We start from the raw sequence: 23,182 nt of genomic DNA, 5'->3' as shown, positions 1-23,182 counted from the left end.
AGTGAGGTGTTATGTTGGATTTGCACCAAACATAAGGCTTTGCATTTAGGGCAAAAAGTGTATTCCTTTGCTGTGTTTTTTTTGCAGTATTACCTTAGTGCCTTGTTGCATACAACATGCATCTATTGGAATATTTGTATTCTGTATATTTGTATTCTTATTTTCACTCTGTCATTTAGGTCATTATTGTGAGTAACTACAGTGTTGTTGATCCATCCTCAGTTTTCTACCATTACAGTCATTGAACTTTGTAGCTGTTTTAAAATCACCAAAGGCCTCATAATAACATCCCTGAGCAGTTTCATTCCTGTCTTGCGGTTCAGTTCAGAAGGATGACTGTATCTTTGATGTGTCTGGGTGGTTTAATACATAATCCACAGCATAATTATTAACTTGACTATGCTTTAAAAGATGTTCAATGTCTGATTTGTTATTGTTACCCATCTACCAATCACTGCCCTTCTTTAATGAGGCTTTCGAAAAGTTCCCATGTCTTTTTAGTTGAATTTGTTCTTGAAATTCAATACTTGATTAAGGGACCTTACAGATACAGTATATGTATGGGGGACAGAGGAATGGTTAGTCATTCAAAAATCATGTAAACCCCTATTATTTCACACAGTTAGCCCATGTAAATTATTGTTAAGCCAAATTTTACTACTGAACTAGTTATTATATTTGATAGATTGTACATTTGGTTTTATATTATTGTTTTATGTCTTTACTCTTTTATATAATTATATCCTCCTAGTATTAATATCTCATTTTTATGTATCCTTAGAGATTGAACATAGTGTTAGGTTTAAGCTCTTTGTGTATAGAAGTGTAATTATACTGAACAAAAATATAAACGCCACATGCAACAATTTCAAAGATTTTACTGAGTTACAGTTCATACAGTTTAAGGAAATCAGTCAATTGAAATAAATTCAGTGGGCCCTAATCTATGGATTTCACATGACTGAGCAAGGGCACAGCCATGGATGGGCCTGGGAGGTTATAGGCCCACCCATTGGCGAGTGAGGCCCAGCCAATCAGAATGAGTTTTTCCTCACCAAAAGGGCTTTATTATAGACAGAAATACTCCTCAGCACCCCTCATGCTTTTAATCAGCTTCTTGATATGCCTCACCTGCCAGGTGGATGGATTATATTGGCAAACCAGGGATGTAAACACATTTGTGAACAAAATTTGATAGAAATAAGCTTTTTGTGCTTATGGAAAATGTTGGTGATCTTTTATTTCAGCTCATGAAACATGGGACCAACACTTTACATGTTGCGTTTTATATTTTTGATCAGTGTATTTAGTGGACTGAAGTGAACTGTAGGAATGTGTACTCCCAATAACTCAAGGCTTCTCGTGACTGATGAGAAGTCCTGTGATATGCACAGAAGAGCATGGAGAAATCCTGGGTGATGGAAAATTACACATTCGTAGTAGGGAGGGTTTGAGTGCTAAGGGTATGGATCAAATGTATGCATTTAGCTGGTACATCTTCCCTGAGTAAACATTTGAAATGTCACTCAGAGTTTGGCCTCTTTTGTATGATAAATATGTTTATTGTATATTGAGATAGTGGTCTTCTTATCACTAGAGCTTTTGTAACTCTTTTGTAATTCCGTGGAAATAGGGTCAGATACATTTAATCACATCCACATCTAAGCCCCTACCATTTTGATTTGTTCTGAAGAGAAGGGGAGAGATTAAAATATTTTGAATTGTTAATGTAATCTTTAATGCAGTTATCGTGTAAAGTATCTTTCCATTCAACAAACCTATGATGAGCATTTTCTACAGCTGCTGTGACTGTTCCAGGGAAGTGAAGATGACATACATGACATGTTCCTATTTTTTTCTCTCATAATACCGGGCTGCCAACGTTTGAATATAGCTTGGAGTGAGATTTCCTAACGTGAATGGCATTGGCTCAACTAGTCTTAAAGCTCATTTCCTGCTATTCAACATAACTTCACATGGCTCAGGCCCATGAACAGGGTGGAATAAAAAATAAACATGTATTCATGATTCTTTTAAAGTTGAATACACACAAACCATTTGACCACTTGTTTTGAAGGTACTTTGAAATAATTTGGGCCTGAAAATTGGAGTATGCTAACTGGGGGACATTGAATTACATTGGATTTTGGTTAGAAATTGCTAATATTAACAGTTGGTAGCAGTGGCTAACCATAGGATGGATTGCAGTTTCTCCTTGTCCATAAGAAACAAACGTAAATATGTAATTCATTTTGGTGAACTATCGCTTTAAAATAGGACCATAGAAAATCCTGCCTAGAGGTGCATGTATAGCTCTCCAAGAGCGTTGGCCACCGCTGATCTGTTTCCCAAGTCCTGTGGGTTTGAATATGTTCATGTTACATTAGATTTATACAAATTACCTGACAGGTGGTTGAGGCTGATTTGCAGAACCTTGACATCATCTTTCTCTATATAGGCAAGATTTGTTGCATTTCTGCCTGCCAGTTCTGCCTAGCAGCTTGTGCACAATACTAAAATGACAAAACAGGATATTTGAGGCAAGGGGCATTTCAATATATACAATGTCCATAAATGCTAACAAAAATGCCTAGGCCTCATTGCATTTCTGTATATATTTTTCTTAAGACATGAGTTGGAATATTATATTTCCAATAGCCTAATTACACCAACAAAATTGGTAAAAGGTGAAATGATAAAATGATGGGAATAACGGTAGTGTTCTTGCTGAGATAAGTACACTAATTAGTCTATATTTTAGCCCATTGTAGGGGATGTGGATGACTTTCGTCAGCTAATGTGAAAGACCAAATAAATTAACACCCAACCCAAATTGTCTTTCAATGTCTTGTCTCCCCACAAGATTGTAACGTTCGTCGTCTGAAGAAGATGAGGAATCATCGGACCAAAGCGCAGCGTTGTAAGTGTTCATGTTAATTTATTAAAAACAGAACACTAAACAAAATAACAAAGAGAATGAAACGAAACAGTCCTGTCTGGTACAGACACAAAGACAGAAAACAAATACCCACAAAACACAGGTGGGAAAAGGCTACCTAAGTATGGTTCTCAATCAGAGACAACGATAGAAAGGAACTAAGGTCAGGGCGTGACAGTACCCCCCCCCCCCCCCCCCCCCCCCCCAAAGGTGCGGACTCCGGCCGCAAAACCTAAACCCATAGGGGAGGGTCTGGGTGGGCATCTATCCGCTGTGGCGGCTGTGGTGTGGGACGTGGACCCCGCTCCACCTTAGGGTTGGCCCACTTGGACCCTCGCCGCTGACCCCGGACTGGGGACCCTCGCAGCGGGCTCCGGACAGGAAGGAGACTCTGGCAGCTCCGGACAGGAGGGAGACTCTGGCAGCTCCGGACAGGAGGGAGACTCTGGCAGGGCGGAGCGCAGGCATAGGACGAACAGCACCCTCCCAGCGCCCCGGAGACACAGTACGCAGAGCCGGCGCAGGATACCCTGGGCCGAAACGGCGCACCGGAGACCAAACACGCTGAGCTGGCACAATCCGCCCTGGCTGGATGCCCACTCTCGCATGGCACTTCCGGGGAGCTGGCCTATAGCGCTCCGGGCTATGAGTGCGCACTGGCGACACCGTGCGCTTCACCGCATAACATGGTGCCTGACCAGTACCGCGCTGCTTCCGGGAAAGCACGGGGAGTTGGCTCAGGTCTATCGCCTGACTCCGCCAATCTCCCCGTGTGCCCCCTCAAAAAACATTTTTGGGGCTGCCTCTCGTGCCTGCTGCGCTGCCTTGCCTCATATTGGACGGTAAGGGACCCTGGAGACAGGCTGGGGAATATCGCCGCCCGAAAAAAGAGCTGGAGGCAGCTATAGCTGAGAGGCGGCGATATTCCCCAGCCTGTCTCCAGGGTCCCTTACCGTCCAATATCTCCTCCCAAGTCCAGGAGTCCTGAACCCTCTGCTCCTCGTTACCACACTGCTTGGTCCGTTGGTGGTGGGTAGTTCTGTAACGTTCGTTGTCTGAAGAAGATGAGGAATCATCGGACCAAAACGCAGCGTGGTAAGTGTTCATGTTAATTTATTAAAAACAGAACACTAAACAAAATAACAAAGAGAATGAAACGAAACGAAACGAAACAGTCCTGTCTGGTACAGACACAAAGACAGAAAACAAATACCCACAAAACACAGGTGGGAAAAGGCTACCTAAGTATGGTTCTCAATCAGAGACAATGATAGACAGCTGCCTCTGATTGAGAACCACACCCGGCCAAACACACAGAAATAGAAAACATAGAACACAAAACATAGAATGCCCACCCCAACTCACGCCCTGACCAAACCAAAATAGAGACATAAAAAAGGAACTAAGGTCAGGGCGTGACAAAGATTCAGTTACACATTTGGGTTTACACTCTGTTTGACAAAATAATGTTCACAATACAGTAAGACAAATCATGTCACCCTAACAAAATTCCTGCTGAATTCTGCTGTTACAGCCTAATGAACCTAGTGCTAAATTGCCAATGACAAACTGTAGAAATAGAATGAATAGAAAGGGCATCTCATTTCAAGTCAATGATGGCATAATGTGTGGACTGACAGCCATTTTGAGTGTACCCATTCCTAGGTTGAAGATATTTTCAACCTAGACCCATGCAGGAAGTAAATAGCCTATGGATCTGGGGTCATGCAAGTGGTCGATTAAATCACAAGGACTGTCAAAAAGCATTCTGCGACAGAAACAGGCAGGGCCATAGCTACATATGAGGATACTGAGGTCCGGAATAGTAGAATACACAAGGTGCAATTTCGAAACTTGGTTGTGCATCAGCAGTTTTCCTCTTATTATATGTCACTCACTGACAGTCACTCAATTAGCCCATGTCACATAAAATGTTTAGTTTGTTAAATTAGTCTAGTTAGTCTAATACGTTTTTTCTCTGTACATATTAAATTATAGTTTTTAATCCCAGTTCTGATGAAATAACACATACGGAATCATGTAGCATCCCAAAAAAGTGTTAAACAAATCAGAATATATTTTAGATTTTAGATTCTTCAGAGCAGCCACCCTTTGCCTTGATGACAGCTTTGGTCACTCTTTGCATTCTCTCATCCAGCTTCACCTGGAATGCTTTTCCAACAGTCTTGAAGGAGTTCCCACATATGCTGAGCACTTGTTAGCTGCTTTTCCTTAACTCTGCCGTCCGACCCATCCCAAACCATCTCAATTGGGTTGAGGTTGGGTGATTGTGCAGGCCAGGTCATCTGATGCAGCACTCCATCACTCTCCTTCTTGGTCAAATAGCCTTTACACAGCCTGGAGGTGTGTTGGGTTATTGTCCTGTTGAAAAACAAATGATAGTCCCACTAAGCGCAAACCAGATGGGATGGCGTATCACTGCAGATAGCTGCGGTAGCCATGCCGGTTAAGTGTGCCTTGGATTCTAAATAAATCACTGACACTGTCACCAGCAAAGCACCCCCACACCAACACCTCCTCCTTCATGCTTCATGGTGGGAACCACACATGCAGAGATCATCCATTCACCTACTCTGCTTCTCACAAAGACACTGCGGGTGGAACCAAAAATCTAAAACTTGGACTCATCAGACCAAAGGACAGATTTACATCGGTCTAATGTCCATTGCTCATGTTTCTTGGCCCAAGCATGTCTCTTATTATTGGTGTCCTTTAGTAGTGGTCTCTTTGCAGCAATTCGACCATGAAGGCCTGATTCACGCAGTCTCCTCTGAACAGTTGATGTTGAGATGTGTCTGTTACTTGAACTCTGTGAAGCATTTATTTGGGCTGCAATCTGAGGTGCAGTTAACTCTAAGGAACTTATCCTCTGCAACAGTGGTTACTCTGGGTCTTCCTTTCCTGTGGCGGTCCTCATGAGAGCTAGTTTCATCATAGCGCTTGATGGTTTTTGCGACTGCGCTTGAAGAAACTTTCAAAGTTCTTGAAATATTCCGTATTGACTGACCTTCATGTAATGATGGACTGTCATTTCTCTTTGCTTATTTGAGCTGTTCTTGCCATAATATGGACTTGGTATTTTACCAAATAGGACTATCTTCTGTATACCACCCCTATCTTGTTACAACACAACTGATTGACTCAAATGCATTAAGAAGGAAAGAAATTCCAGAAATTTACAAGGCACACCTGTTAATTGAAATGCATTTCAGGTGACTACCTCATGAAGCTGGTTGAGAGAATACCAAGAGTGTGCAAAGCTGTCATCAAGGAACACTTTTTTGGTTACTACATGATACCATATGTGTTGTTTCATAGTTTTGATGTCTTTACTATTATTCTATAATGTAGAAAATAGTAACAAATAAAGAATAACCCTTGAATGACTAGGTGTGTCCAAACTTTTGACTGGTACTGTATATAAACCCTGGATTGCTGATGCGATGTTTTGGACGTTGAGAGGCTTTGAAGCCACCAGTAGGGCATATTGGTATTCCCCAGTAGGAGCAGCCCTCCATAGGAATGAATGGCATTTTACAGTATTTCAATTAAACGTAATTAAGTGACACAGGAGAAGAGTGCCTCTTTGGGATGTAGTTAATCCATTTGGTGCTCTTTGATCATGGGATGAAATACTATAAAATAAAAAGAAGTTAGTGCTGGATAATGAACAACGACGAAATATCCTTTGTGCAAAACGAACTTCCAGAAGAAATCAAGGCATTCTCATGTAGTTAATTGTTCCTTATTATTTTTTCACTTCACGCACGTTAGTGCCTTGATAACTTCTAGAAGTTCGCTTTTGCACAAAGGCTATTTTGACATTGTTCATTATCCAGCATCAATTTCTGTTTATTCTAAATGTATGTTGGTGTAGTAGGTACAGTAACATTAGTACTCTGAAGAAAATGTTTTTGTATATTTTTTCATTTTTCCATGTTTAGCTCACATAACATCATTTTAAAATATGCATTAAGGTGTCTGTAACAGAATAAACAACAAATGTCAAAAACAAATGTAGACATTAATAAATGCAATTCTATAGCTTCCAAATCTTTTTTACAATTGAGGAGGAGTACCAACATGGCTGTGCAGTGGCTTCATTACTGCTCCCCCTGTCAGTCATCCAGTGTTTATACACATCATTCGTTTATACACATCCCATATTTATTTTTTAAACTGGGTGGTTCGAGGCCTGAATGCTGATTGGCTGACAGTCGTGGTATATCAGACCGTATACCACGGGTATGACAAAACATTTATTTTTACTGCTCTAATTACGTTGGTAACCAGTTTATAATCACAATATAGCACCTCGGGGGTTTGTTGTGTATGGTCAATATACCAAGGCTAAGGGCTGTGTCCAGGCACTCCGCAATGCACCGTGCTTAAGAACAGCCCTTAGCCGTGGTAATGCCTTATTGCTTAAATATACTCGATTCTTGACATAGCTCACTCTAATATATCTACTGCTGTACATATCATAACATATATGTTATTGGAACTGACCCTGTATATCGCTTCTTATTTTCCCATGTTCTTCTTATTTCTTATTTTTAGTTCTTATGTGTTTTTTGTTCTACCTTTATGTTATTTTTAGTGCTACATTGATATTGATTACTGCAAGAAAGGCATATAACTGTGCTTGTGCCAGGACATATGTAACGGGCTTCCTCCTTCTCTTCATCCGAAGAGGAGTAGCAAGGATTGGACCAAAGTGCAGCGGGGTGTGAATTCATAATGATTTATTAGATAAACGACGAAACACGAAATAACACTTTAGAAATACAAAATAACAAAACGAACTAAACAGACCTAAACTTACGAACTTACATGAAAACGAAGAACACACGAACAGGAACAGACAAACCGAAACAGTCCCGTGTGGTAACATGTACTGACACGGAAGACAACCACCCACAAACAAACAGTGTGAAAACACCTACCTTAATATGGCTCTCAATCAGAGGAAACGCCAAACACCTGCCTCTAATTGAGAGCCATACCAGGCAACCCATTAACCCAACATAGAAAACACATAACATAGACTACCCACCCAAAACTCACGCCCTGACCAATTAAACACATACCAAACAACAGAAAACAGGTCAGGAACGTGACAGAACCCCCCCCTCAAGGTGCGAACTCCGGGCGCACCCCTACAACTCAAGGGGAGGGTCTGGGTGGGCATCTGTCCGCGGTGGCGGCTCCGGCGGTGGACGAGGACACCACTCCACCACTGTCTTTGTCCCTCTCCTTCGCGTCCTTTGAGTGGCGACCCTCGCCCCCGACCATGGTCCAGGAACCTTCACTAAGGCCCCTCCTACATAGAGGAGACAGCTCAGGACAGAGAGGTAGCTCAGGACAGAGAGGTAGCTCAGGACAGAGAGGTAGCTCCGGACAGAGAGGTAGCTCCGGACAGAGAGGTAGCTCCGGACAGAGAGGTAGCTCCGGACAGAGAGGTAGCTCCGGACAGAGAGGTAGCTTAGGACAGAGGGACAACTCTGTACTAGTGGCAGCTCCGGACTGAGTGGCAGCTCCGGACTGGGTGGCAGCTCCGGACTGGGTGGCAGCTCCGGACTGAGTGGCAGCTCCGGACTGAGTGGCAGCTCCGGACTGAGTGGCAGCTCCGGACTGAGTGGCAGCTCATGACTGGAGGGCAGCTCATGACTGTAGGGCAGCTCATGACTGAAGGGCAGCTCATGACTGGAGGGCAGCTCATGACTGGAGGGCAGCTCATGACTGGAGGGCAGCTCATGACTGAAGGGCAGCTCATGACTGTAGGGCAGCTCATGACTGTAGGGCAGCTCATGACTGTAGGGCAGCTCATGACTGTAGGGCAGCTCATGACTGTAGGGCGGTTCTGGCAGCTCCTGACTGGCTGGCGGCTCTGGCAGCTCCTGACTGGCTGCCGGCTCTGGCAGCTCCTGACTGGCTGGCGGCTCTGGCAGCTCCTGACTGACGGACGGCTCTAGCGGCTCCTGACTGACGGGCGGCTCTAATGGCTCGGGACAGACGGGCGGCTCTAATGCCTCGTGGCAGACGGATGACTCAGATGGCGCTGGGCAGACGGATGGCTCAGATGGCGCTGGGCAGACGGATGGCTCAGATGGCGCTGGGCAGACGGATGGCTCAGATGGCGCTGGGCAGACGGATGGCTCAGATGGCGCTGGGCAGACGGATGGCTCAGATGGCGCTGGGCAGACGGATGGCTCAGACGGCGCTGGGCAGACGGATGGCTCAGACGGCGCTGGGCAGACGGATGGCTCAGACGGCGCTGGGCAGGCAGGCAGCTCAGACGGCGCTGGGCAGACGGATGGCTCAGACGGCGCTGGGCAGACAGGCAGTGCAGGCGGCGTTGAGCAGACGGCCGACTCTGACCTGCTGAGGCGCACAGTAGGCCTGGTGCGTGGTGCCGGAACTGGTGGTACCGGACTGGAGACACGCACCTCAAGGCTAGTGCGGGGAGCAGGAACAGGGCACACTGGACTCTCGATGCGCACTATAGGCCTGGTGCGTGGTACCGGAACTGGAGGTACCGGGCTGACGGCACGCACCTCAGGGCGAGTGCGGGGAGAAGGAACAGTGCGTACAGGGCTCTGGAGACGCACAGGAGGCTTGATGCGTGGTACCGAAACTGGAGGCACTGGGCTGGAGACACGCACCACAGGGAGAGTGCGTGGAGGAGGAACAGTGCGTACAGGGCTCTGAGGACGCACATGAGGCTTGGTGCGTGGTGCAGGCACTGGTGGTACTGAGCTGGGGCGGGAAGGTGGCGCCGGATATACCGGACCGTGTAGGCGTACTGGCTCCCTTGAGCACTGAACCTGCCCAACCTTACCTGGTTGTATGCTCCCCGTCGCCTGACCAGTGCGGGGAGGTGGAATAACCTGCACCGGGCTATGTAGGCGAACCGGGGACACCATGCGTAAGGCTGGTGCCATGTAAGCCGGCCCAAGGAGACGTACTGGTGGCCAGATATGTAGAGCCGGCTTCATGGCACTTGGCTCAATGCTCAATCTAGCCCTACCAGTGCGGGGAGGTGGAATAACCCGCACCGGGCTATGCACACGTACAGGAGACACCGTGCGCTCTACTGCGTAACACGGTGTCTGCCCGTACTCCCGCTCTCCACGGTTAGCCTGGGAAGTGGGCGCAGGTCTCCTACCTGCCCTAGACCCACTACCTCTTAGCCTCCCCCCAAGAAATTTTTGGGTTGTACTTGCGGGCTTTTCGGGCTTCCGTGCTAGACGCGTCCCCTCATAACGCCGGTTCCTCTCTCCGGTTTCCTCCGCTCTCCGAGCTGCCTCCAGCTGTTCCCATGGGCGGCGATTCACTCCAACTTTAGCCCATGGTCCTTTTCCTTCCATGATTTCCTCCCAAGACCAGAAATCCTGCTTCGTGCGCTGTCCGTTAACCCGCTGCTTGATCCGGGTTTGGTGGGTGGTTCTGTAACGGGCTTCCTCCTTCTCTTCATCCGAAGAGGAGTAGCAAGGATTGGACCAAAGTGCAGCGGGGTGTGAATTCATAATGATTTATTAGATAAACGACGAAACACGAAATAACACTTTAGAAATACAAAATAACAAAACGAACTAAACAGACCTAAACTTACGAACTTACATGAAAACGAAGAACACACGAACAGGAACAGACAAACCGAAACAGTCCCGTGTGGTAACATGTACTGACACGGAAGACAACCACCCACAAACAAACAGTGTGAAAACACCTACCTTAATATGGCTCTCAATCAGAGGAAACGCCAAACACCTGCCTCTAATTGAGAGCCATACCAGGCAACCCATTAACCCAACATAGAAAACACATAACATAGACTACCCACCCAAAACTCACGCCCTGACCAATTAAACACATACCAAACAACAGAAAACAGGTCAGGAACGTGACAACATAAAAATGCATATCTTGTGTAAATTCTTCTGGTGTATATATGTATAGATTGCATTTTGATTACCGTTACAGTGCTATTTGGGTTGTTAATTGAATTCATCCCAACAATCTTAATTTCTTGTTTTTTTATTGTACTTTTTCAACAATTTAATTATTTGTGTACTTGTTCTGGGAATATGCTTTGTCATTATTAAAATGAGTATGAGATTTTAGTGAGCCAAGTGCACCATACCTGTTGGTCCCAAACTTTTGTTTTGCACTCTAACGGACACGCCCAAGGCCTGTTAACCCATGCATGGTCTGTACTTGAAAGTACATGACCTCCCTCTGCCCCTCTTGCTGCATGTGGTAAATGTGTCTTGGATGGGAGCTGAAGTGGAGGAGGCTGGGATTTGTGTTTAGACCGTTGAGCTCATGCTATCACTATAAACTGCTGATAAGACTGGAGCATTCAGTCAGCTCAGTACATATAGATCTCTGCTGAGAGAGAGAGAGAGAGAGAGAGAGAGAGAGAGAGAGAGAGAATAAGGGAAAGAGAGAGAGAGAGAGAATAAGGGAAAGAGAGAGAGAATAAGGGAAAGAGAGAGAGAGAATAAGGGAAAGAGAGAATAAGGGAAAGAATAAGAGAGAGAGAATAAGGGAAAGAATAAGAGAGAGAGAGAATAAGGGAAAGAATAAGAGAGAGAGAGAATAAGGGAAAGAGAGAGAGAGTGACAGAAGCAGAGATGGAGAGAGATATTTGAATAACATTCTAACAGGCCCAAAATGTAGTTAATAAAATCCGATTTGGATATATTTGGCTGTTTTTGCTGGATATTATTTAGGATTAGAAAAAATGGAGAGACATTATGGTAATCCTAATTGCCGCTATTATTACATTTTCACTATCATTTTATAGCAGATATCAGATGTTTGAATCTCCCACTGATGGGCCAACACAGTATCACACTCCATGGAACATTGTTTTTCTTGGTTTGTTTAATATTTTTTTTGCATTCAGAATACACACAAATAATTAGAACAGGAAAAGAAAAGACAATGAAAGCACTTGTAGTGGAAAAATCTTTCACGTGTGGGTCTGAGTCATGGTTGTGGACATTATGACAGGCCTTGAGAAGGAATGTAACACCATAATGCAAAGCAGATACACACGCACAGAGGCACACACACACACACACACACACACACACACACACACACAAAAACACACTCTGCAAATGCCCCTACAACGACGTCCCTCTCCTCTCTCTCTCTCTCCTCTCTCTCCTATGTCAGTCTCCAAGTGATCAACTTTTATACTGTTTATTTATTTATTTTATTTAACCTTTATTTAACTAGGCATGTCAGTTAAGAACACATTTTATTTACAATGACGGCCTACCAAAAGGCCTCTTGCGGGAATAGAGGCTGGGTTAAAAAATAAAAATGTAGGACAAAACACATCACGACAAGAGAGACACCACAACACGACATAAAGAGAGACCTAAGACAGCACAGCATGGCAGCAACAAATGATAACACAGCATGGTAGCAACACAACATGACAACAACATTGTAGCAACACAAAATGGCAGCAGCACAACATTGTAGCAGCACAAAACATGGTACAAACATGATTGGTCACAGACAACATTACAAACAGTACTGTAGGGGCTGGTCCAATAAAGTTGTGGTGCAAAGCATAAAGGATTATTCACCGTGTGCAGACGTTGATAAGAGTATAGACAGAAAACAAAATCACCTCATCCTGAGTTTCTGTCATTGTGTCTGTGTTGTCGAGGCATAATCTTTCTTCCACATGAGTCATCCATTAACTGATAAATACTTAGTCATTTAGAGCTTAGTGTGAATAGGTGTGTCTACTACAGGCTAGTAGACAACTGCAGGAGTGAACACAATCCCAGTATACCCTATAGCACTGCACAGGTCTGCTAGTGTTAGAATCATTTCACTGTGAAGTTAATTTGAGGTAGTAATGTCTGTTATTGTCAACCAAGGCCCAGCCAAAACTCCAAACAAAAGTACCTTACCTGTGATAGCAATTTCATGTAAGAGTGTTACTTTAAGTAGATATCCATCCCTAACCAGATCTTGCATTAAGCCTCTAAAGCAACTGAAGCTTGAAAACCTACAGCAGGCCTATATATATATTGTCTATTTTTGGTTGAACCCTCGGTTAAATTGAAACAATACCTGTTGATGACTTCGCAAATGCTATATACTAAATAGCATCATTGATTATATATTAATTATAAAGTATGGTTAGATTTAATTTGTTCTGTTAAACCTACCCTTTGGAATGACTTTGGTAGCAACAGTGAATCTATTTAGTTATTAATCATTTTCACGATAACACATTGGTAGTAGTCAGTAACAAATATCAAAGCTAAGCATGACTGGGCTTGGTTAAAACCCTTGATGGGAGACCAAATGCTAGCTGTAGATAGATCAACTCTCTAGTAGGAGGTACTACCGAGCATTTGTTCTGATAGTTGAAGATCTGACGTTGTTTCAAAGTTACAAATTCAAAAAATGTTATACAAGATTCGTCTACCTTGAAAATTGGTTACCATGATGACATAATCCTGTGGTTTAAATTTCAACCTAAAAGCAACAGTTTACATTGATGACTTTTTGCAAATCCAATGTATTTTCCACATAGATTCCGTGCATTAAAAACATAGTGTGATAAAGTTAAGGTAAAGTTATCCTCATGCTGGACAGTTCTGGAGACTTTCTGGAAGAGTTTGATGAGATGCTCTGATGTTACCGTTCTAACCCTCGCCTTCACATGTGCGTAATTTAAATCAGTTAAATGTATGGGCATAGACAAATGACAGATTGGGTTTTGTATTCTCTCTGATTTACGAGTCCTAGTTTTATTTCCCCTAACCAGGATAACCAGGCAAGGATTGATGATTGTTCTTGTTCTTTTAACAAACCACATCATTTCAACCCCCTTTACCGGTAAATCTTATCAAACTGTTGAGAAGTAGAAGAAGAAAAAAGGAACAAAGAGGCTTGAGCAACTCTCCCCTCAACTGTCAGTTAATGCTCTTAGTTAAGCATAAACACAAAACAATACCTTAGTCAGTACTGTTCCAGTAACAGGGAAAGTCTATAAAGGAGGTTGCTCAATGAAACTTTCTTCAGTAGAAAGGCCAGTGACAGACAAAGGTGTGGCTCTGCGTATACCTCAGGCACCCACCTCTCCCCCCCTCCCTTACCCAAACATTAGCCTCACCAACACACCCTCTTCCCTTCCCTTGAAGCCAGAGAGTGAGAGGGAGGGGCACCAATGTTATGTGTGAAAAGGAATCATTGTCTGGGTGAGAGAAGTTGCATTATAGGCTTTAAAAAATCTAGACACCATCTTTGCTACAAAGAGATAAAAAACTATTGCACTGTCAATGGCCATTCTGATTTTAGATTTCAGATTACAAAAAGTCAGAAGGAACATTATAATTTTTCAGTCAAAGGACTGGTCTGAGGCCTTATCTACAAGTCATCTCGGTCTTTATTGGTGTACAATCAATCATACTTTACTTTTGACCAAGACCCAGGTTATGAATGTACAATATCACTAGATAGTTGACTTTGTCAGATAGATAGTGCCTTATCTGATTGGCTGACTGCAGACATTATGTGTCTCACTTACGTGGTTTCCATAGCAGTGTTATCTGCTCTTCTCTCTTCAGAGAGGAATGCCGTTGAAACCTGTTCCCTGCCAAACACGGTGTGGTGAGTCGTCCAGGGTTCTACTCAGGTTAGAGAGAGAGCCATATCACTGGACACACCCTGTGGCCTGCCCTCAGGTGGTATCACACACACACACACACACACACACACACACACACACACACACACACACACACACACACACACACACACACACACACACACACACACACACACACACACACACACACACACACACGTGCGTAATTTAAATCAGTTAAATGTATGGGCATAGACAAATGACAGATTGGGTTTTGTATTCTCTCTGATTTACGAGTCCTAGTTTTATTTCCCCTAACCAGGATAACCAGGCAAGGATTGATGATTGTTCTTGTTCTTTTAACAAACCACATCATTTCAACCCCCTTTACCGGTAAATCTTATCAAACTGTTGAGAAGTAGAAGAAGAAAAAAGGAACAAAGAGGCTTGAGCAACTCTCCCCTCAACTGTCAGTTAATGCTCTTAGTTAAACATAAACACAAAACAATACCTTAGTCAGTACTGTTCCAGTAACAGGGAAAGTCTATAAAGGAGGTTGCTCAATGAAACTTTCTTCAGTAGAAAGGCAGTGCAGTATCTACCAAGAGAGTTCTCATCTGTATTATTCGTAGCCGTCTATTTACCACCACAAAGCGAAGCTGGCACTAAGACCGCTCTCAACCAACTCTATAAGGCCATAAGCAAAGAAGAAAATGCTCCCCCAGAAGCGGCACTCCTAGTGGCCGGAGACTTTAATGCAGGCAAACTTAAATCCGTTTTACCAAATTTTTACCAGCATGTCACATGTGCAACCAGGGGACAAAAACATCCTAGACCACCTTTACTCCACACACAGAGATGCGTACAAAGTTCTTCCCCGCCCTCCATTTGACAAATCTGACCATAATTCTATCCTCCTGATTCCTGCTTACAAGCAATAACTAAAGCAGGAAGTACCAGTGACTCGCTCAATAGAAAATTGGTCAGATGAGGCGGATGCTACACTACATGACAGTTTTGCTAGCACAGACTGGATTATGTTCTGGGATTCATCCAATGGCATTGAGGAATACACCACCTCAGTCATCGGCTTCATCAATACGTGCATCGATGATGCCGTCCCCCACAGTGACTGTACGTACATATCCCAACCAGAAGCCAGGGATTACAGGCAACATTCGCATCAAGCTAAAGGCTAGAGCTGCCGCTTTCAAGGAGCGGGAGACTAATCCGGACTCTTATAAGAAATCCCGTTATGCCCACAGACGAACGATCAAAAAGGCAAAGCGTCAATACAGGATTAAGATTGAATCCTACTACACCGGTTCTGATGCTCGTCAGATGTGGCAGGGCTTGAAAACTATTACAGACTACAAACGAAAACCCAGACGTGAGCTTACCAGTGACGCGAGCCTACCAGACGAGCTAAATGCCTTTAATGCTCGCTTCGAGGCAAGCAACACTGAAGCATGCACGAGAGCACCAGCTGTTCTGGATGACTGTGTGATAACGCTCTCGGTAGCCGATGTGAACAAAACCTTTAAACAGGTCAACATTCACAAAGCCGCTGGGCCAGACGGATTACCAGGGCGTGTACTCAAAGCATGCACAGACCAACTGTCAAGTGTCTTCACTGACATTTTCAACCTCTCCCTGATCGAGTCTGTAATAATTACATGTTTCAAGCAGACCACCATATTCCCTGTGCCCAAGGAAGCGAAGGTAACCTGCCTAAATGATTACCTCCCCGTGGCACTCACGTCGGTAGCCATGAAGGGCTTTGAAAGGCTGGTCATGGCTCACATCAACAGCATCCTCCCGGACACCCTAGACCCACTCCAATTCGCATGCCGCCCCAAAAGATCCACAGATGACGCAATCTCAATCGCACTCCACACTGCCCTTTCTCACCTGGACAAAAGGAACACCTATGTGAGAATGCTGTTCATTGACTACAGCTCAGCGTTCAACACCATAGTGCCCACGAAGCTCATCCCTAAGCTAAGGACTCTGGGACTAAACACCTCCCTCTACATCTGGATCCTGGACTTCCTGACGGGCCGCCCCAGGTGGTAAGAGTAGGCAACAACACGTCTGCCACGCTGATCCTTAACACTGGGGCGTGTGTACTTAGTTCCCTCCTGCATTCCCTGTTCACCCACGACTGCGTGGCCAAACACGACTCAGATCATTAAGTTTGCTGAGTGGTAGGCCTGATCACCGACAAAGATGAGATGGCCTATAGGGAGGAGGTCAGAGAACTGGCAGCGTGGTGCCAGGACAACAACCTCTCCCTTAATGTGAGCAAGACTAAGGAGCTGATCGTGGACTACAGGAAAGGCGGGCCGAACAGGCCCTCGTTAACATCGACGGGGCTGTAGTGGAGCTTCAAGTTCCTTGAAGAGTTTCAAGTTCCTTGATGTCCACATCACCAACGGACTATCATGGTCCAAACACACCAAGACAGTCGTGAAGAGGGCACGACAAAACCTTTTCCCCCTCAGGAGACTGAAAAGATTTAGCATGGGTCCCCAGATCCTCAAAAGGTTCTACAGCTGCACCATCGAGAGCATCCTGACCGGTTACATCACCGCCTGGTATGGCAACTGCTCGGCAAGGCGCTACATAGGGTAGTGCGAACGGCCCAGTACATCACTGGGGCAAGTGTCCTGCCATCCAGGACCTATATAATAGGCGGTGTCAGAGGAAAGCCCATAAAATTGTCAGAGACTCCGGTCACCCAAGTTATATACTGTGTTCTCTGCTACCGCACGGCAAGCGGTACCGGAGCGCCAAGTCTCGGACCAAAAGGCTTCTCAACAGCTTCTACCCCCAAGCCATAAGACTGCTGAACAATTCATAAAATCGCCACCGGACAATTTACATTGACCCCCCCTACCCTTGTACATTGCTGCTACTCGATGTTTGTTTGTTACCTATGCATAGTCACTTCGCCCCCACCTACATGTACAGATTTCCTCAACTAGCCTGTATCCCCGCACACTGACTTGATATCGGTGTCCCCTGTATATAGCCTTGTTATTGTTATTCTTATTGTGTTACTTTTTATTATTACTTTTTATTTTAGTCTACTTGGTAAATATTTTCTTCTTCTTGAACTGCACTCTTGGTTAAGGGCTTGTAAGTAAGCATTTCACGGTAAAGTCTACACTTGCTGTATTCGGCGCATGTGACAAATAAAGTTTGATTTGATTTACATGGACCTTTGGACCATCACAAGAAGGTTCATGACCATTCCAGTGTTCTAATTCCTAAAATGTGATCCTGATTCGATCACCCTCTCAGCTATCCTCCAATGCAAATATTTACACTCTATCAAATACAGACAGCAATTCCAACCACAAAACATCTTAGTTTTGATTTTAAGCTTCAAAACAACCACATGTTGTCATGGAAAACAACCAATTGGCAACTCCACCATAAATCCAGCGCCTATTGAACATTGAGATTGCCTAAAGGGAACATTTTGCCAAAAGGGAACGCCTACTCTGTGAAGTACATGTGCAATAACTCAATTTGCCCTTGCACTCCTTCTAAACAATGCAATTTAAAAAAAACTTTGGCAAGGAGTAAAGTGTACAAAATACAGTCCATTCTGTTTGTTCCAGATTATAGTTTTGGAAACAGAAAAAATCTATGGAGATCAAATGTTTCATTGATGTGCAAAAGGTCGGCCAAAATCCATCTCGCTCTATTTTCTCCCAGACTCCTACTGCCGGCCACTGGGCTTCCTCTCATCACCATTTGGAAACGCCAACTGAATGCTTCACATTTATACATCCGGAAAAATATCTGGCTCCTTGTTCTGTCTGTGCTGGTCCACGAACTAGCACAGAACTATCAGGGGCAGGGGCAGGGACAGGGTCGGCCTGCCCATTAGACATGATTAGGTGGCTGCCTATGGCAGCAGATTGACAAGGGTGACATTTTCCAAGCGAAACTGACCAAGACGCACCTCCAACAACCTCACAGAATTATTCCCAAAAACAATTACAGTTTCTCTCAACCAGTGGCATATGTGCGGTGGCCCAGAAGAACCCATCGGATGTCGCTGCCACCCATAGTTGGCAAAGTGCCCACAAAATGTCCATCGAGTAAAAATAACTTTTTCATGGAAATTGAAATTTGTAATGAATCAGATACTTTGAACCATTTACTTAGTATGTGTTTACAAATCTTAAATTAGTCCATTTAGTTGTTTTGACACTGTTCACGTTCAGTGCCTGGCTAGCCAACTGACAGCTCCCGTGTTGGCTTAGGCTAGTAGCCAGTTCCTTGATGATTTATAGTACAACTAGGCTATGCATCAACAGATCAGAGCGCAGATTGATTCTAATTTTCCATATCATTATAATGTTGATGCGGATGCAGGGAGTTTATCCGAGATTGCTTTCCTAGCCTAACTGAAAGTTAAATCCATTCAGCTGGCCCAAATAAAATGGAGTTGACAGACAGTGATCAAAAGACAAACAGTGATGAATATTTTGTACCCTACTTCATGTTAAACGATAGCCTACCCTATTCTTAAAACATTAGAAGTGAGAGATAGGTCATTCACCCTGTCCTAATTCACATGAAATGATCCTGCATTTGACTGCATCCTCCCAATGATTCAAGCAAAGGCAGTGGATTATATGAAGTCCTTTATCTCAGTTAAACTATAATCTATAAATCTTTTAAATGAAAAGCAATCGCGGAGAAACTGCCCGCTCCTCCACCTTGTGAAGATGGTTAAAGTATTCAGGTCCCACTGCACGTCACCCCCTCCCTCGCGCTTCCCGCTGTGTCCGAAATGAAGACATCAACTTCAAAAATTGACAGCTGTCAATCATCAGGGTGGCACCCTTTGCAGGTAGTGAAGTTGCTCATTGTTTAAGCTAATTGGATCTAATTAATATGAGAATTGTTGATAGTGGTTCTGATTTGCCAGAATTGATAAATTATTATTTTACGAGGGCCCTGCTGCTGCTGAAGATGATGATGATGATGAGAGAGGAAGTCAAAGTGACAGCAGTGAAACTGACAATGATGGTTCTTCTTCCCAAAAACGTTGTTTGACCAATTCAGATGAGGAAAACAATCAGACGGATTATGATGATGAACAAGGTTAACATATTGTGAGGTAAGTGATTGTTCCAACATATGACTGGACAGCATTCCTTAGCAGTTTCTTCAGGAAAGTGGCGGGGGTAAAAAAAGAACCACCATTTTATTTCACACAGGGGTCAGGGTCTGTGAAGAACAGAGTTTGCACAGTGATGTCACACAGCAAAGTCTGCTTAAAGATGAAGAGCCACCTGTGAGAAAAAAAGTGATTGTTCCAAAAAGGACTGGATACAAAATGACCATGGTATCGCTATGATGAGATAAGGCCTTTCACCGCTGAAGAGTGTAGGGACATCACCACCCCTTTCCCATCAGTCCCTAAGCCTGGGAGGAGGGCTTACTGTGAGGATACTGAAAATTATTCATCAGCTTCGCACACACCAACACGCAAGCTCGCACGTATGCACACACACACACACACACACACATACACACATACACACACACACACACACACACACACACACACACACACACACACACACACACACACACACACACACACACACACACACACACACACACACACACAGTCTTGTACAGCTAACCTTGTGGGGACATACAATTCAGTCCCATTCAAAATCCTATTTTCCCTAACCCCTAACCCTAAACCTAACCCTAATCCTAACCCGTACTCTTACCCTTACCCTAACCCTAACCCTAACCTTAACCCTAACCCTAACCCTAACCCAAAAACCTAAACTTTATCCTAACCCTAAACCTAACCCTAGCTCCTAATCCTAACCCTACAACTAACCCTAGCTCCTAACCTTAATATTTAACTTAATTCTAACCCTAACACTAATTCTAACCTTAACCCTAAACCCCCTAGAAATAGCATTTGACCTTGTGGGGACTAACAAAATGTCCCCAGCTGGTCAACTTTTTGTTTGTTTACTATTCTTGTAGGGACTTCTGGTCCCCACAAGAATAGTTAAACACGTCCACACACACACACACACACACACACACACACACACACACACACACACACACACACACACACACACACACACACACACACACACCACAAAAACTTAATCAATAACTAGCCTACTGTAATGTATATCTAGCCTACAGTAATGTTCAGAAGTTACAGTACATAATTTAATATAATAATAGAAATATAATTATTATAATTTGTATATATAGTACTATAACTGGGTGGTTCAAGCCCAGTTGATTGGCTGAAAGAAATGTTTTGTCATACCCGTGGGATACTGTTTGATATACCAAGGGTATGAAAAAACATTTCTTTTTACTGTTCTAATTATGCTGGTAACCAGTTTATAATAGCAATAAGGCACCTCAGGGTTGCGTAACTTGCGTTGTGCCTAAGAACAGCCCTTAGCCATGGTATATTGGCCATATTCCACACCTCCTCGTGCATTATTGCTTAATTATATAATCATCATATTGTAATGATTGTATAATTACATATAGCCTTTAATATAATTATTATAGTTAATTGTTTGTGATATTTTACACTGTATCCAACCTGTTAATCAACTTTTAAATGTAAACTGATGTAAAAAATGTATAAATAATATTGACTCTGAAATGTGTTCATTCTAGTGGTACCAATAATTCAACACTATTGTTGTCAAGATAATTTGTTCTATGTGATATTTTATTGCAAATAATATGAATAAGTGTTGTTTCAAAAGATATAAATACAATATCAATCTTTTTGAAGACAACCCAGTTGAGTGTCTTTAAATCTTTTAATTAATGTTTTTCTCTTTTTAATTTGGGGATGTAGACGACGTTAAAAGGTTCTTACTTTGGTTCTGTTAAAGATAGCTGTGTTAATAAAACAGATTTGTATTCAAGAGAGTTTGTAGTTTTCAGAAATACTGGATATAAACTCAGCCCCAAAAGTTACGTCCTCTCACTGTCTACAGCGTTTATTAAGCAAACTTAACATGTGTAAATATTTGTATGAACATAACAAGATTCAACAACTGAGACATAAACTGAACAAGTTCCACAGACATGGGACTAACAGAAATTGAATAATATCATCCCTGAACAAAGGGGGGGTCAAAAGTAACAGTCAGTATCTGGTGTGGCCACCAGCTGCATTAAGTACTGCAGTGCATCTCCTCCTCATTGACTGCACCAGATTTGCCAGTTCTTGCTGTGAGATGTTACCCACCTCTTCCACCAAGGCACCTGCAAGTTCTCTGATATTTCGGGGGGAATGGCACTAGCTCTCACCCTCCGATCCAACAGGTCCCAGACGTGCTCAATGGGATTGAGATCCAGGCTCTTCGCTGGCCATGGCAGAACACTGACATTCCTGTCTTGCAGGAAATCACGCACAGAACGAGCAGTATGGCTGGTGGCATTGTCATGCTGGAGGGTCATGTCAGGATGAGCCTGCAGGAAGGGTACCACATTAGGGGATGTGAGACAGGATGTCTCACATCATTACAGGATGTCTTCCCAGGATTACAGGATGTCTTCCCTGTAATGCACAGCGTTGAGATTGCCTGCAATGACAATAAGCTCAGTCCGATGATGCTGTGACACACCGTCCCAGACCATTGAGGGACCCTCCACCTCCAAATCGATCCCGCTCCAGAGTACAGGCCTCGGTGTACCGTTCATTCCTTCGACGATAAACGCGAATCCAAACATCACCCCTGGTGAGACAAAACAGTGATTTGTCAGTGAAGAGCACTTTTTGCCAGTTCTGTCTGGTCCAGCGACGGTGGGTTTGTGCCCATAGGCGATGTTGTTGCCGGTGATGTCTGATGAGGACCTGCCTTACAACAGGCCTACAAGCCCTCAGTTCAGCCTCTCTCAACCTATTGCGGACAGTCTGAGCACTGATGGAGGGATTGTGCATTCCTGGTGTAACTCGGGCAGTTGTTGTTGCCATCCTGTACCTGTCCCGCAGGTGTAATGTTCGGATGTACCGATCCTGTGCAGGTGTTGTTACACGAGGTCTGCCACTGCGAGGATGATCAGCTGTCCGTCCTGTCTCCCTGTAGCAATTTAGACGTCTATGTTTGGTTGAGATTTGGTCCGGTCTGGACTGACCTTGATTTGGTAAAAAAATAGACCTATAGATCTATAAAGGACGACTTTTAAACTTTCATTCAGAACCGAAAATGAACCTAATTTCAACATCCTTAAAATACATCTTTCCAATGTCACAAAATAAGTATTTTCAACTTTCATTCAGAACTGAAAATTAACCTGATTTCTACATTTATTTATTTTTTATTTTAAACATCCAGAAAATACCTATTTTCACCTTTCATTCAGAACATAAAATAAACCAAAATTCAACGTCTGGAAAATATGTATTTTAGACCTCTTTTCGACATAATTTTGCTTACTGGGACTTTTCTAAATTTGTGGGGGCAATCCACCCCTTACAAAAAAAGATTGCAATTTTGAAATTGCAGTAAAAGTGCAGTAACTGCAGTTGACTGTATTATTTTGGATGCAGT

This window comes from Salvelinus namaycush, chromosome 25, assembly GCF_016432855.1.
Source record: "Salvelinus namaycush isolate Seneca chromosome 25, SaNama_1.0, whole genome shotgun sequence".
Classification (NCBI taxonomy): domain Eukaryota; kingdom Metazoa; phylum Chordata; class Actinopteri; order Salmoniformes; family Salmonidae; genus Salvelinus; species Salvelinus namaycush.
Note: the sequence above shows the minus strand (reverse complement) of the source record.